This window comes from Octopus bimaculoides, chromosome 21 (genome assembly GCF_001194135.2).
Source record: "Octopus bimaculoides isolate UCB-OBI-ISO-001 chromosome 21, ASM119413v2, whole genome shotgun sequence".
NCBI classification, from domain to species: Eukaryota; Metazoa; Mollusca; class Cephalopoda; order Octopoda; family Octopodidae; genus Octopus; species Octopus bimaculoides.
This window is the reverse complement of record NC_069001.1, coordinates 8,317,942-8,336,471: the sequence shown is the minus strand read 5'-3', so window position 1 is coordinate 8,336,471 and position 18,530 is coordinate 8,317,942. Positions and strand designations below refer to the sequence as shown.

Below are 18,530 nucleotides of genomic sequence, written 5' to 3'. Positions count from 1 at the left end.
ATATATATAGGTAGATAAATATATACATGTCTGACTATCTGCCTGCCTGTCTGTGGTGAAGAAGTTCATTTCACAAGTACGTGGTCTCTGATTCAGTCCCACTGCATAACATCTGGAGCAAGTGTCTTCTACAATAGCCAAATGCCTAGGTATGTGTGTGTGTGTGTGTGTGTATACATGTATGTATGTAAGTACACAGTATGTGCATGTCTTTGTATGTGTCAGTCTTTAGGCCTGTCTTTACACTGACACAAAAAAAACAAAAAAACGAGGTCTTGTTTTTTCGTATTGCAACAAAATAGTCCAATTAGATATTGATAAGATAAGTACTAGACTTAAAAATAAGTATAAGATTGAATATGACTGACTAATATTCTTCAAAGTGATTCCTCAATAAGACCACAATCCAATTACTACAAGCAGAATGGAGTGTGTGTGTGGGTGTTGGGTTACAGCTACAGTTTATAGCATCATGATAATTGAAGTTTCATGTCCCTTGGACATTCTTCAAACCTGAAAATTAGTTGTTAGAACTGTTACTTTCTCACAAGTTCTAAAAGTTAATATTCTTGTCTGAAGAATGTCCAAAGTACATAAAATGTTAAGTATAAGAGTGTTGAAAGCCAGAATTGTAACTTAACATTTTGAATATATGCTCTAACCTAGGTACTAAGTATTTTTTTTTTTTTGCTTGTTTGCTTTTTGTTTTTTTAGTTTGTTCCTAGTTTTAATGAATGTGATGTCACACAAATTATTGTGCACGTGTACACACACACGTATGAAAAACAAATATGTAGAAATATATGTATGCTTTTAATGCGTTTATACATACATACATACATACATACATACATACATACATACATACACACATATATATATATATATACACACACACACACACACACACACACACACACAATAAGGACAGCTCAGATTACCAATCTCTACCCCCCCCCCGCATCTCTTTCTTCAACAAGATGAGATGTTGAAGGACGAAAAGAAGGAAGATAGGGAGGAATCATAGAGGAAGATGGGGCATGGGTGGGGCCTGGGAGAGAGAGAGAGAGAGAAAGGTATGGGAGAGGCAGAAAAGAGAAATATGTGAGTGTCAATTTAAAATAGAGTGTAAACAGAAGGAACAACAAGTGTTGTCAGCTTTATTACATCTTCACCACTACCAAGATCAACAACATTACCACCACCACCACCACCAATACTATTAAAAAAAAAATCCAGGACAACAAACCAAGCAGGGAGCTTCAGCTTAGTTGCTCAACCATTGTAAGAATAGTAGCAAAGTCTCCCTCCAGCCCCACTCTATTATCTTATAAATAAGAAAAAAGTGAAGACGGAATGATGTAGTCCTAAATACATTATGCTTTAAGAAAAGATGGGCAGGTCATGGGTAGAATGCCTTTCATTACATGTCAGTTGGATCAGAACTGACCTAGGGTAAACAACTAACTTTGACAAGTTTTTTGTTTCCTTTAGGACAGTGTAATCTACTCTCTTAACACCGTTAACACTTAGTAACTGTAAGCTATGAGTGTCTAAGAAAGATAGTGCAGTGCTCATAGGGATCGCAATCCTTCCTCTTACCCCACAGTATCTATGGAAGAAGACAAATTGCAGTGCTCAATTATGATTCCAGTCCCTCACCTTCCATGTGACTAAAGAGACTGATATGGTAAATTAATGTCCAGCTTGAATTTCTCTGAGAGTTGACCTGATTAAATATAAACAAACCATGCACTTATTTCAGAATAGAAATATAGAAGTAATAAATATTAAACTTGTTGTTCTTGCAATTGCCTTGTTGTTGTTGTTGTTGTTGTGCTTGATAGTCTACCTGTAATTATTATTGGAAAATGCCATTTCAACCGTGAAAGTTTAGTTCTGAGTTAACATATAATTTATGCACATGCTTGCTTGTATTATGCACATACACAAATGCACCAATAGACAAAATTAGTATAATAACAAGGTTTATATATAAATATAAGAGCATACATGCATACAAAGCTACATATATACACATACACCTATAAAAGTTAGTGGTAGTTAGTCTTTCAGCAATAATAATACAGTTTTGTGACAACTTCCTTTTTGCTCTGTTGTGCTTTGCCACTGAACATTTGCACACATGATGTGATGTTGATGTCACCAGCTCCTCCAATACACAGCTAATACTACTGCTACTAACACTACTACTACTACTACTACTGTTAGCAAATGCAAAAAAAAAAACACAAAAATGAACTTTAAAAAAAAATAAAATGATGAAAACAACAGACAGCAGAAGGGTAGGCGAGAGACACAAATTAAGGATAAACGAACGAACGGATAGACGGACGGATGGATGGACGGACGGATGGACGGACGGACGGCTGGATGGATGGACTGGTGGTTTGGGAGGAGGATTGAGGATGGGTGACATTGATCCTTGAACCCTTAAAAGTGAGTGTATGATTATTGAGCAGGCTTGGGGGACAAGTACTGCATCAAGCACTTACGTTGCAAGATCCTCCAATGTGTTGTAATAATCATGTTCAATAGTGAGAGGTCTCGTATCAGGAGGAGAGAACCCTCTACAATTGAGAAAAAGGAGAGCAATAGAATGGTAAGAAACCAGGGTGCAACGAAGGTCAAGGGTCAGCTAACAGATGAAAAAAGAAATTGGGAAAAAAAATTTTAATAAATATAGTAAAATATACTATTGATAATAATAAGTTATTTTTTGATTTTTCTCTTTTTTTTTTACTGTAACTTTTTTCTTTTTAAAGAATATTTCAGTAATTATATTTTCCAGACTTTCAATTAAAAGGAAGAAAAAAAAAAAGAAAGAAAGAAGTTTACCATTGAAATAGATTTAATATGGTTTTATCTTTAAGTGGATTTCAATTATTTATTTTAATTTTTTCCTGTTTGTATATATACACACGCATTCCCATATGCATACATGTGTACATTATTCATAAATACTAACACACACATACATATACAGACATGTTTGTATGTGTATGTATACACACACACACAGACACATATATATATATAAATGCATACATATAGACATGTTTGTGTATATGTGTGTGTTTGTGCATAAATATATTTAAACATATACATGTATACCTATATGCATATATGTATATATGCACACATATAAATATATATATATATATATATATATATATACATACATTTATACATATGAGTATACATTATATATGTATTCTATAATATATAATATACATGTGCACGTGTATACGTACATACACTTACATGTGTGTGTATGTGTGTATTTGCATGTATGTGTGTGTAAACACACATATTATGGCAGGGGCTTGGGTGTTTGGGATGAGGGGAAGCTATTATATTGACCCTCTTTCGATAACTGACCAATTCCAGACACCAAATGTTCAATGCAATATGTGAAACCAGCCAAAGCTGCTAAGATTCTCGAGTATAACTGAAATTCTAGGACCTTCTACCATTACATTTCATGCTTGCATGTATTTCAGTGGAACATACTGAAATTAGAATACAATGATGAACTCTCAGAAACACTATGGCATTAGATAAAATACCTTTAAGTATTTAGTCACATTTCTGTGCCCTGATTTCAAATAGTTCCAAAATGAACTTTTAGGTCTTCTGCCTACACAAAGTACAAATTATCTGAGAATTACTATTACTACTAATACCACTACAACTTTCAATGCTGCTGCTGCTATATAGAGCTGCAAGGGGAGGGGGTCAATGAAAAATTTTTCATTAGTAGATAACATTCATGCAAGTAACTACGCAGCTCAGCTTATCTCTAGATTCCCAAAGCTATTTCCTCCACTACACTTAGCTTTTATGCAAGACACATGCACAATGAAAGAACCAAGACAACGAGCATTGGCACTAATCCCGTGAGAAATACATAAATCTAGGAATAGTGAATGGCTTAAGCCACCCACCCCCCTTTCTTGTGGGCTTTCTTAAGGTGTTTCTCGCTCATGGTTGCTTTAGTAGAAACAACTATGTTCTTTGATAATAGACTTACTCCATCAACCAGATTAACACCACCATTTGGTTCTTGGGTGCCTTTTGTGGAGTCCACTTTTCTGCAAGCAAACATTTAGACCAAGTCTCTGATCTGATGATAACCAATGATATCCTATCCTTCACCAAACAGTCTCTCTCTCAGAGACCCTGGGAAAAGATCCTAAGCACTGCCCTTCTACCTCTGAATAAGCTATATAGCATTTTTTTAAAAATAGAACACTATAAATAGCCCCAGAGATTATTTTAGCACAGCAAACTGCTTCCCCACTAGAGAAAAAAACTTTTAATCTACTTCACAATAACACTCTTATGACGTAAACATCTCTCTGATTACAAGTGCAATCTTGTGCATCATTATCATCATCATCACAGTCTTACATTCATTTACAGTTGCCATGGGCCAACAGACTGAAGTAGCATGCCTCACACACAATGTCTTCAGATGCTGTGGAAGTATCGCTATATAGCACAGTGCTCCCTCAATCACACTGCTAAAGCTTGCTTGGATTTGAGCCACTAGAGTTTCTATGGAGTTGTTCTACCTAGTAGAAATAGCAACAAAATCCTTCCTTAAATCATCTTTAAAACAAAAACAGGACGCACTCAATAATGTAAAAATTAGCTAGACTATGACTTTCATCATAGGTTTACTAGGTCAGGACTGACTTAGGGCTAAACTAGTGCTACTACTACTCAGGTAGCAATTCGGCAGAGTCATTAAAGCATAAGATAAAATGCCTTGCAGTATTCATTCCAGTTCTCTGGAAATCCTACCAAAGTTGACTTTGCTTTTCCTCTTATTGACATTGACGAAAAACATATCATTCCTGAACTGGGGTCAATACTTCTCTTTCATTTTGTCTCTGGAAGAAATCAGCTGTATTCACACATAGTAAGGAACAGGCTATATTAGGCTAAAAATGCTCAAGACACAACATATGTCAGGACAGCATCTCTAGATCAATCAGGAGTTTATCTATCAGGAGTAACAACCCACCATTACTACTTAAACATTATCACCAAAACAGGACTGTTAATAAGAATTTCTATTCACTTTCTTCTGGCTCTGCAATTTACCAAGAGATAGAGGAACACAACCAAATGCAGCTTCCAACTGCCCCACCCCCACAAAGGTTCAAGAGGTTTACTGCCACCCTACCCTACTGCATCTTATTGTTTACATTTGTTAATATTTGTCTTAAGGAATACAGAGCAAAGTTCTTGCAATTATGACAAAGAAATGTTACTTATGTTAGCAGCATATACGATATGATGTGTCCACTACATTTCCATTAGCATTATTTCATTAACAGTTATACTAAGAAGCTGATAGGTGTCAATAATTGCTAGAAGCTGATTAAGTCAAATAATAATAATAATAATAATAATAGTAATAGTAATAATAATAATAAATCATCTGACAATAATGTTTAATAGAAGACAATTTTCAAGTGGTAATAGAATCAATTATACAATAGATTACATTAACATTCAGGATTATATACATACACACAAATATACGCATATACATTTATATCTAAATTCATGCATACATTCATAGACACATACATTCACATACAGACATATATATATATACACACACATACATATTTGTATATACACCCATACATAGAAACATGCACATTTATACACACATACAAAGAGAAAGATGCATATATACATATAAATAAATACATGCTCCATATATATATATATATGGTAGTTCCAGGCTTTTGTAATGGGTGATAGTTAAAAATACAAGAGATGCAATACAACAACTTATGTGTGCATGTGCACACACATGAATTGGCCAAACAATAAAACACTAAAGCTACTGTTATCAGAAGCAGTGTTTTGTGGTAAACCGCATAGGAGAATGCTAACCTGATATAAAAGCAGAATGGATATGAGTGGATTATCTTTGGTCATAGGTCTGTCCAAACAGGACTGACTTGAGGCCAAAACAACCACCACCACCACCACCACCACCTTAGTGTCAAGCAAATAAGCATTGGGAAATGATACAACTGACTTTATTCTTTACCCTTTCAAATGTTAGGTCTTGTGAAAAATACTTATTTCTTACTAAACACTATCATATTTCTGAACACTGCTTTTTTTTTTTTAGGATTTGTTTGTTCCACATTCTTGTTTTGTAGCATGTACAAGCCCCTCCCTTTCAGGCCTTTAGTTAACTGCAATTAAGTCTGCTAGAAAAAAGAAAGATTTCTGCTTTATTTTCCCAGAATATGAAGTAGACATTGTGAGTGAGAGGAATCAATTGCCTCAACGAAATCGGTTAGCAATGCTAACAAGAAGAATATTGTGGTAGAGAAATTACAAATTAAAATGAGAACTCGTTAACAAGAAACAGAAAATTGTTAGGGAAAAATAGCAGAGAGAATCAAGGCAGAAAATTGTTTAATTAAGGGAGGGGAGGCTGTAATTAACATAATATGGCCTGAAGTGTAATAGTTTTTTGGCAGTGCTAGGATGGGTACTTTTGAAACAACAAGGCAGGGGTATATGTGAGTCAGCTGAGAAAAGCTTCAAAATTATTGTTGCTGTTGTTTAACCCTAGGTCAAGCCAAAGTGAGCAAACTCAGGATCAAAAACATTTTGGTAGTAATCATCCCATCTTCTTTTATATCAAGGACTATATTGTCCAATATATCTTTCTTCGTTTAAGTTGGTAAGGGGTGATTTGAAGGGAAATTTGGCTGTTATTTCTAGCCAGTCAAATGGCCACGTAGAAGCGCTCTCATTGGTTCATTTGAGAGTTTTAAATGTTCTCATAGTAACAGTGATGGGGGAGGGGGGAGAAGAGCTATTAGAGATAATTAAGGCAGGAACTAATTATTTTATAATAAAGTGTAAAAGACAAAAGAAATTGCTAACAGATTTTTATACGGATGAGGGCCTCCTAATCCTTTTTGTATGGGGACATTGTGGAGTTGAATGAAAACTACTGGAAATGAAATGGAAAAATTAAACAGAATGTGGGATAAGATAAGAAATGAGTATTTACTTCTACTACTTTCAATCATGATGATGGTTGAAAAGTAAAATTGACATTAACAAGATTTAGACACAGAAACTATTGACTCAACCAGTAGGAAAGCAACAGTGACTTTGATATTATTTGAACTTATAAACTGGAATTTATAACTTATAAACTCGAATTCAAAACTACAGCATATTTGTTGGCACTTCATTTCACAAAGATTTAAATTTGGAAATACATGAGAAGTTTAATTTCAGGCACCATAACAAAAAAAAAAAAAAATTACTAACCTAATTTTGGCAATTACATATCTTGAATATATATCTCATTATCAAGAATGTTGCTGTTGCATCAGTATTTTTAAATATCAAAACAAAAGCTTGGAATACACAGATATTTCATAAAAATATTTTTACAGAGTATCACTGGTAACCATTGGTAACACTAAGTTTACAGTGTCAGTAACAGTAAGTACTGCATTTTACTAATGCATATCAATTAATTATACCAATTAATATCAATGATGATAACACTTTATTTTACAACATTATGAACAATGTTGATATGATTTACAATATTACCAATGATACCAGTTCATTTTACAATATCACCAACAATAACAATACATTTTACAATATTACCAATGGTAATACTACAGTTTACAATATTACCAATAGTAATACTACAGTTTACAATATTACCAATGGTAATACTACATTTTACAATATTACCAATGGTAATACTACATTTTACAATATTACCAATGGTAATACTACAGTTTACAATATTACCAATGGTAATACTACAGTTTACAATATTACCAATGGTAACACTACAGTGTAGATTATTACCAATGGCAACACATTCACATAACTACCAAGCAATAATACTATTCCAAATTACCAACGTAACACTAACAGTATTCATTAAACACTATTCAGACATGGATGACACAGACAGATACCATAAATACATACACACACCACACAAACACAATGATTAAATTATTGTTTAATGCTAATTTAATAATGAGCAGATAAATAATAATCACAGTAGACAAAGTTTGTAAAGAAGACATTATCAAACACAATATTTATAAAAGCACATTATTTAAAACCATAGATATTTCTTTTTCATCTTATGTAAAGCCTCTGTTCTCAATACTACACCCACTTCAATTGAAGCATCTTGCCTTGCTAGTTACTTGGTAACATCACAAGAGCCAGTGCTGCAAAAACGAAAGCACTCAGTACACTCTGGAAAGTGGTTGGTGTAAGGAAGGGCATCCAGCTATAAAACCATGCTTAAAGCAAACATTGGGGTTTGATGCAGTCTTCTGACTCTCCAACTCCTATTGAACCATCCAACCTACGCCAACATGGAAAATGGATGTAAAACAATGATAATGATGATGGTGGGGAGAAGACAGAGGCCCTATAAAATATCTAACTTCGAGAAGACCCGGCAAGCCAAGTAAGATCGTTGCCAGTGCCCCTGGACTGGTTCTTGTGCGGTTGGCACATGAGATGCACCATTTTGAGCGTGGCCGTTGCCAGTACCGCCTGACTGGCTCCTGTAGGATTTTCGAGCGAGATCGTTGCCAGTGCCCCTGGACTGGCTTGTGCGGGTGGCACATAAAAGACACCATTTCGAGCGTGGCCGTTTTCGTGCGGGTGACACGTAAAAGCACCCACTACACTCTCTGAGTGGTTGGCGTTAGGAAGGGCATCCAGCTGTAGAAACTCTGCCAAATCAGACTGGAGCCTGGTGTTGCCATCCGGTTTCACCAGTCCTCAGTCAAATCGTCCAACCCATGCTAGCATGGAAAGCGGACGTTAAACGATGATGATGATGATGATGAGATAAGTAATTTCTTAGAAAGACACCAGGTTTCTGTTTAACTCTCGTTTTATGGCCTTTGATGGAGCCAAAATCAATAGTATATCTGGATAGGATTCCAGTGTGTCATAGTTGGCACTCCAGAAAATTTATGTATTCTCCCACCATACAAACATACATCACCAACCAGGTGTATTGTGTCTTTATTTATGGACACAATAAAAACAACTGAGGTGAATTCAACTCAGGACTTTTGGGTTGGTAGTCCTATACCATATCCACTTGGGTGTTTCTTTTGAAACACAGGGGTTCTTAAGGTCATGAGTTAGTACTAGTTTGCAAAGTGAAACAATGAAGAATTTGCTAACAGAAAAATCTGCAACATGGAGACAACACCAATCTATTTCTAGCAACATTCTTAGATCTAGTACAATAACAACTCCAGAGTTGTTATCTAGCCAAGATAAACCCCTATACTTGGCTTTTGTTGACTTGGAGAAAGCCTTTGACAAGGTCCCCTGATACCTTATCTGGTGGGTGATGCAGAAGCCTTCGAACATTGGGCCTCACAGAGGCAATGACGAAAGATTAAGACCTCTGGAGATATGCTGTGACTGAGAAGACCTGGCAAGGAAAGTGAGGTCACAGCTGTAGCCTACACCAGTGTTGCATAACCAGCCCATTTAAAAAATACCTTTGAATCATCGGGCAACATTCTGTGCTTGAGGAGACCTATTGAGTCAAGTAAATCAAAATCAAATGAAATTGTAGTTGTAGTCATTACCAGTGCTGGTGGCACGCAATAAGCACCATTCATGCATGGATCGCTGCCAGACCCACCTGACTGGCTCCCCATGCCGGTGGCACGTAAAAAGCATCATCCAACCGTGGTCAATGTCATATTGGATGTCCTTTGGAAGACGATAGCAATACCATTTCACTCCAGTAGTTGTATATACATAAAATTCATCATTTGTAGTATATACAGTTTACACATGGTGATGATGATGGCAGTGGTGTGGTTGGTGTGAAAACTGCCAAGAAAACACAGGAAGACACCTTCTCCACATTGCTAATAAAGATCATTATGTGGTTGCTTGTCTTGCTAGAAATCACAACCAAATCTCAATCAATTCACATTCTACCAACCTTAAAAAGATTGGATGGTCGTGATTAGAATGCTTTTTGTTAATTTTGTCTGTTCATCCAAGATTTGAACCCTAGCAACATTACAGCAGAGTTTGTGAATAACAACTATTTTTAACCCTTTAGCATTTAAATCAGCCCATATCTAACCAAAATATTTTATGAATATTTTACGTTCAAGCCAGCTGGATTCAGTTTCTCATGTATATCTTACTGACAATGTCAGTATAAAAATAAACAATTACACCATCAAAATCTTAAAGTTAAAGAGGCTGTGTAATTAATTCAAAACAATGTAAAATAAATAAGCATTACATTTGACAGAGAAATCTGAATGCCAAAGGGTTAAAAGTTTTCTAAAATATTAGACAGGAGATAAATAATGTGCTCAGGAAATAATAATAATAATAAAAATAATAATGATAATAATAACAATAACAACAACAACAACAATAATAATAAAGCTATTAAAAAGCATACCTGGCAGTCTTTTGAGCTAGTTCTGTTTTAGAAAGTTTCGACAATGTGTACAAAACCTGGATAGGAGAAAAAAAAGAACATCCAATAAAGAAAATAATATTAACAAGTTCTTCATAATAAAATCTTAGGATATCTTTATTGTTTCCTGTGGTATTGGTAGAGAGGAATAAGGAGTAAGTGTATGATGCCTAGAGAAGTATTTGTTTGAGGGGAAGGGGATTGATAGGCAAGGTAAATGGTAAAGAGATTTGGGAAACATGCAACAGACCCTACCATATCAGTCAAGCCAACTTTTGACAAATACACTGCTATACCAAACACACAGACCATGGTCAATTATACGAGTACATGTGTTAAATATACAGAGGGCATATGGCATGTAGCAAATATACTGATTATGGACATTGAATATAGAGTACATAGGTAGAATAAACAAAGTATTGATGTGGAATGTACAGGATAAAGATGCCAAATTTATAGAGAGCATATGTCAAATATAAAGAGTACTTGTATTAAACATACATTGTACCAAAGTCAAATATACAGGGTACTGATGTCAAATATCTAAGATAGCAATGTCAATGATATAAAAATACATTTCTAAAATATATGATGAACCCTTTGGTAAAATATCTCACTGATCTTAGTCGCCAATAGCAACTAGAGAATCCCTAATACTCTTGATCTACACTCAACTTGTATCTCCAATAGGTATTTTCTTTCAAAATGACAATCTTAGCATTATTTCTTAAAGTTTAAAAATAACTGTTTACTTCCAGTTCAGCCTCTGATATACTATGATCTAAAATTACATTCTCTAAAATCTTTTTGCATTTTGTTTTTCCCAAGGTGATTGTAACTAACTTAAAATAAGCTTGTGAGATATCCACTACGCAATTAATTGACCTGCAAGAAATATAAATGCTTCACCTAAATGCAAAATTTGGATTATTTAATTTCTTGTCCGAAGAATTTCTAATCGGAAATTCCTTACATGTCTATCTAACATGTAAAACTCTGTAATTCCTATCAGCAAATGAAACATGTGTAATGGTGAATAAATAACACCCAAAAATTTTCAATTTCCTGTTTTGCTATGCTTATGATATATATGTATATATTATACACATGCGACATACTTGTACAATATATACATAGTTGACAGACTCATGCAGGCAGGCATGCATGCTTATTTGTATGGGTCTATTTTTACGTAGATACCTTTTGAAAACAAAGCCTTTGTTTATGTCTCAAAACTTAGCAGATCAACAAATAGATATCGATATGTACCAGATGTAAAAATAAGTACTAAGATCAATATGAATGATTGAAACCCTTCAACTGGTAGCCCAGCATGGCTGCAGTCTAATGATTAAAGCAGTGAAAGTGTATCATCTTATTTGTAATTAGTTCAAATGGAAAACAATACTCAACCACTTGAGTATAGACATTAAAATATTAGCAATAATGAAAGACATACAAACGTACCACAAAACTGCAATTGCTAAGGTCTGTAAGTGTTGTTAATTACATAATTAAAGGCATTATGACAGTTTAAAAAAAGTGTCCCTCATCCCATTTTTAATTGGCTCTGCTGGAATGATAACAACCACTTTTGTAAATACATTGGCAGATTGCCTAAACAGATAGACTTAGGCATGTTCCAAAAAAATAGTAAGATTTATAGATATTGCTGGGGCATCTTCACACAGTATTTGTTAACCTTGAACACTCTTATGCATGTTTACCGAGAAATGGCTCTTTCTTTTTGATGCAATAAAAGATATAGTCTTCAAATACAAGATGCAATGCACTTGGTATATTTCTCAAACCACCAATTGAAGACATGATAAAAAATTTCTAACAAATGCATGCACAGAGCCAGAAATTTGAGGAGAAAGCCTTAGTAGATTAAATTTACCTCTGTACACCACCGGTACTTAATCATTCACCCAGAGATAAGAGAGACGCAACTAACAACTAAACCCACCAAGATTTGTATGTAAATAAAGACAACTAAATAGCACAAAGGATTTTGTTAGGTATTTTAGCATTCCTGCCACAGTACTACTGCTGTTGCAGTAGTAGTAGCAGCAGCAGCAGCAAATAGCTACAGCAGTAATTTGGATGAAATAATAAAAATTACTATTTCTGTAGTTAATTTACAAAGATAAATAAATAAATAAATAAATAAGAAAACTTATTTAATGATGACAAAGTGTCATTTCCTGTCAGCATGTATACTGGTAAGGTACTGAATTTGGGGATTTCATTCCTTTGAAAGAGAGGGGAGTGAGGTAACATTTGAAAGAGAAAAAAAACACCCGCTTTGTCTAAACAAAACTAAGCAGAGACCCTTTGTAGAAATGAAACAATTTGCTTCACCTTCAAGAAAAAAATGGAGGGTGGGGGGACTTACAAGCATGCTTAACTTCTCCATCCCTTCATTTATTCATTACCTTGATGTTTCTCCCAACATACACCCTACTCACTCTCATTGAAAGGCTACATTTCCAAATAATTCCTTTCTCCCACTGAAGAAATTAATGAATTCAAGCATTTTCCTAGTGAGACAAACCAGAACTAAACTTTGACATATTTTATAGGAAAGAGAAAATGGTAAGGTGGCAGGAGGAGTTGCAGAGAAGAGAATGGGATCAGATATAGCAGGGAATAGGAATCATCAAACTGTACCTCCACCCAGATTGATTTAGTACCTCTAATTGATGGAGATGTAGGGGAACTGGAAATTAGCAAGATAGCTGAGAAACTGCCTCCCATCTGCAACACCACCATTACCCAATATCAAGAATAATGGACAGGAATAATTATAGAAGTAATGTTTTTTTTTTTACTAAATTGTTTCTGTTTAAATAAAAGTGGTGGTAATGATAATGATAATTCTGATTCCTTCAGAGGAAACACTCATTAAGAACTTGTATACATCATCATCATTATTATTAACATCTATTTTCCATGGTGACATGGGTTGGACAGTTTAACAGGAACTGACAAGGCCAGGAGCCACACCAGTTTCCACTGTTTGCTTTGGTGTGGTTTCTACAGTTAGTGCTTTCCTTAATGCCAACCACTTTACAGTGTGTCCTGGGTGCTTCTTATGTAGCACCAGTACCATATCTGTAGAGTTTATCTCAAACTGGCAACTATAGACAGCGCTACCTACAGTTGCCTGTTTGAGATAAACTCTACAGAAATGCCAGTGGTATTAGCCTGGCTTGTTTGATACAAACACAGAAGAATGAAATCATTCTGCTTGCACTTGTTCTTTACTGACTTGTGGAGTTGCATCAAACACCTGTTAGTGTATGTCAGATGGATCCGGCAGTCAGACATGCTCATTGTAAAGATTGACCCACTGCCTTCTTTTGATAAGGAAAAGCAGGCAGTTTTCCACTAACTGATTGATGCATATCAGAGGTTCTCAACCAAGATTCATATGGCCCTCGGGGGTTCATATAAGATTTTCTTGTTAAAATTAGCTAAGAAGATCCCCCCCATCCTCAGTAAAATTGGAATCAACGGGGTCCATTGGTAAAAAAATAGTTGAGAAACACTGGTACATATAGTAAAAAAGGTAATGTGAAGGACAAATTGTCAAGACCTCATTTTCAATTACCATTTGAAAAGAAGGGTGAAAATAGGGCGAGAAGTGCTGCCCTCCAGTAAATTTGCTGAAAGATGGTGAAAGCAGTGAATTTGATGCAGCTAAATGGCTCCATTTGTAATTTCATTAATAATTTCTAGCAGGAAGAAGATATTTATCTTAGTGTTGAAGAACATTTATGGATTTATAGGGCTACCCCATGTTACTCTAGGCAACAATCTCCCTTTTGGAACATATGTTTCTACATTTTCATATTTCATATCTTGTTTTAACACGTGCATTTATTTTTTTCTTCATTTGATGGCAATTACATAATTACATGTTTTTGTACCCCACATTTGTAATGTTATTGTCACAAATAAAGAACTGATAATTATTATTGTTATTTCATAATTGAGAGAATAGCATGACAGATCATTAGGACACCAGATGAAAATGCCTTGTGATAATTAATTATGCTAATTTTTAGCTCTGAGTTCTACCTCTGCCAAGGTGAATGTTATATCTTTTCTGAGGCAAATAAAATAAATACCAAGTCATATGATGAGGCCAATCTATGCTAGAAATCATTATTAGTTATAAAACTTTGTGAGTAGAATTTGGAAGGCGGAAATTGTGCAGAAGCCTATTTATGTGTTTGTGTATGTGTGTGTGTGTGTGTGTGTGTCTTAGAAAAGAAGAAAGTTAGAGAAGCATTGATGACAATTCACAACCAACAAGACCTGGGAGAGGAAAGCCTTTCCTCAGGGGTAACATAACTCACAAGAGATGCTTAAGAGAGGTTATCCTAAAAATCAACCCCAATGCTATAAGTCTTGGGGTTGATGTAAGTGACTAACTCCTTCCCACCAAATTCAGGCCTTGTGCCTATAGTAGGAAAAAGTATTATTATTATGCTGCCAAGGTCAACTTTGCCTTTCGTCCTTCCAAGATCAGTAAAATAAGTACCAACTGCGCATTGGTGTCAATGTAATCAACTAAGCCTCTCTCCTATAATTGCTGACCTTGTGTCACAATTTGAAATCATTATAAATAATGATATATGTATACTGATATAAGAAGCGTGACAGATGGAAGTAAGAAGGCCATTGACCATTATACCATTATATCTTGATATTTCTGTCAGAGAATCAAAGAACAAAGGTTGCTGTTGATACAGTTTGTTCAGGCTTATAACTTAACACATGCACAGACATACAAGTGCTTGGGTGTATACATGCAGTGTGTATTGCATCACTTCCGAACAACATCCCATACTAACTATCTCAAGAGCCCTCAAGACAAGCACCTGCCTTATTTGCACCTCTAATTGTTATTACAGCTATCAACATCAACATCATCAATATCACTATCACAACTGCCACCACCACCACCACCACTACCACCACCACAAAAGCACCATCCTTGTTATTCCTGTGAACATCAGCATCACAACCACCAACAACATCAGCATCACAACCACCAACAACATCATCATCATCAACACAAGCACCAGTGAACCAACAATGGAGCCAGTCATTCATCATCTTGCTAGCAATAGCAGCCAAATCTGCCTCAAACCACATCCCACCATCTTAAGAAAAAAATGGACACGATGGATAATATAATCCAAGATACACTGTCTCAAAAGAAGGATAAATCTACTCAATCAGGACCAGCTTGGAGCTAAACAACAACACTACCACCACCACTATAACCAGCACTATTACTACTATTAATCACAACTAGCACCACCACCATCATCACCAACATCACCATTATAACAACTATCACCTCTATCACTATTAACACCTATCATTGCTATCAATCACTACTACCACAATTACCACTACAACTACCATAACCATATCATCACCACCGCCATTATTGTAACTACCATGACTACCACCAACACCACCACCACCAACACTGGTATTAAATATTTCCACCAAAACCTCACTAAAAGTTTGAAGATGCTTTTAGATACAGTTTCCTGTTTTGAAGCTTGAAACATCAATTAGTGTATGCTAGATAATGGTGTGTAGTGTAGGAGGTGGTGGTGGTTTATAGTTGTTTGGTGGTGATTGGGGATGGGCGGATGGCAGTGTGTAGTGGTGGCAGTGTGTAATGGGGGATGGTAAAGTTTGGTGTTGGTGGTAGTGGTTGTGTAGTGATGAGTAGTGTTAGTGATGATGTTTAGGATAACAGTGATGGTAGCAGCAATGATGGTGATGGTGTTTGAAGGGAATAGTAACAGCCCATATGAAGTGTTTATTTACATTTCAGTCAAAAGAGGAAGTTAGTGAGAGAGAGAGAGAGAGAGAGAGAGAGAGAGAGAGAGAGAGAGTATAAACATTAACCTTTCACCCGAATATGCAGCAAGAGGCCGATGTAGAAGAGAAGCGCAGCATTTGCAGTCAGGAGTAGTTTAGTGGCCTTTACACGTTTCTGATGCCTAGCCAAGATCAAATCCTGCCTGAAGTGACCATAAATGAAATTAATTAATTAGCAGCATCTGACAACTGGACTACAGAATTGAGTGTTCATATCTCGGAGCAGATAATCAGTGAAGTCCCAGGCATCAAATATATAAAGCCTGAATCCACTTATTTTGCTTTACCATGTAGGAGGTACTGGAGGCCCTTTTTATTTATTTTAGGTCTTAAATAGAGGATGAAGGGACAATACCCATGGCTTTTTTGTAGGTCTTCTGAGATTGATGAGGGTAGGGTAAAGACAGGAGGACGAAAGAAAATGCAACACTTAGTAGGAAACAGTGGATAAAGACAGCAAATTACATATCCTCAAACTAGAGTCTTCAGTTGAATGATGGCAACATAGTGCATTCCACTAAAGGCACCCAAAGACTAGGTAACAGGATCAAACCTAGCAGTGAATTAAGTCTACCACTCAACAGATGGAAACCTTCTGAAGGGCTTCTACACAGTTTTGTCATCATCATTATCATCATCTTTACATGTCTTTCTATGCTAGCATGGGTTGGACAGATGTCAGCATCTCATTATTCATCAGAGTGGTGTCATCTGGCACACACATAAACAGAAAAAAACCAAACCGTCTTTCTTGTGCATGTCAAAATTTTGGTATTGTTTTTACAACTGGATGCCTTTTCTGTCACCAACCACCTTAAAAAGTGGATTGAATGCTTTTTTTTTTTTTTATCATACTGTTGACACTAGAGAGGTTTTCTGTGGTAGAACTACCATTTGGTGGTACTATTCTCTCAGTTGGGTTGCATATTGTGAGGATTGTAAAAACCATGTGGGTCCCCCCACACACACACATACACAAATGGGAAGTCATTCCTTTTATCATTCACTTTACATTATGGATTGCATGCAACCTGTTTTCACTCACAGTTCCACTTACTTTGAGACTATGGTAGACATCAAATCCTCAGTGAAATAAAACCTGCTTCTAAAAATCTCTTGGAACCCGAGGTCAAAGTCCACTGCAACTGAATATTACATGTGCATCTGTTGAGATTAACATAGACTGAGCTATGATAGGAGTAGTGTTCTACACTGCAGGCATCATATGTATCCTGTATAATCTGAGACAAACTACATTTTGTGGTGGCCGTTGTCTGACTTATGGATTTAACACAGTTGCATGCATGCATGCACATACACATGCATGTGCATGCACACAATTAGTCACAAAATAAAGTTTGTAACTAGAAACTGAATTTGGATCCAAAGGAAGATTTTATACAGCATTGCTAAATCTGCACTGCAAAAGCTATGCCCTGCACCCCTGATTATTGTCAAAGATCCACTCACCAATATAAGACTAGGTACCACAACTTCCCAAACCCATCCAGTATAAATACCTTTCATTCAGTCATCATTCTTATTGTCCCAACCACCAAACTTCTATTTTAATACAGAATTATTCCTGAGCCAACAAAGTGGTCACTCAATACTCAAGAAATAATAGCTTTAATCTCCCTCAGATCACACCCTACCATCTTGAAAAAGAACTGCCGTGTTGGATAATATGGTTTTAGACATTGAAGAAAAAGAGGGCTTGAATGCCTTTTATAATCTGAATCTGAACTGACCATGGCCATGTGGTGAGAAGCTTGCTTCCCAATCATATGGTTCGGGGGTTCAGTTCCACTGCATGACACCTTGGGCAAGTGTTTTCTACTATGGCCTCAGGCCAACCAAAATGTCATGCTTGTAGATTATTCTTAATATAAGTCAGAGTAAGGCAGTGTGTTGGTGGAATCATTACTGTGTCGAACAAAATGCCTGGGGTATTTCTTCTGACTTATTACATTCTGAGTTCAAATTCCAATAGGATTAACTTTATCCCTCTGGAGTCAATAAACTGAAGTACCAGTCAAATATTGGAGTCAATGAAATTAACTTACTC

General features: G+C 35.9%; 1 protein-coding gene across 9 annotated transcripts in view; it reads right to left on the bottom strand.

Annotated features, from left to right (window-relative positions):
• The window catches only part of LOC106879297 (protein vav), a 109,668-nt gene that overhangs the window by 81,308 nt on the left and 9,830 nt on the right, over positions 1–18,530 (bottom strand). For 6 of the 9 annotated variants that reach the window (XM_052975516.1, XM_052975509.1, XM_052975513.1 and 3 more), the window contains exon 2: positions 10,526–10,581. The gene's annotated coding sequence lies outside the window, so the exon portion shown is untranslated. Of the gene's footprint in view, positions 1–2,516; positions 2,592–10,525; positions 10,582–18,530 lie in introns of those variants that run through there. The other 3 variants (XM_052975517.1, XM_052975515.1, XM_052975514.1) reach the window with 3 other exon arrangements.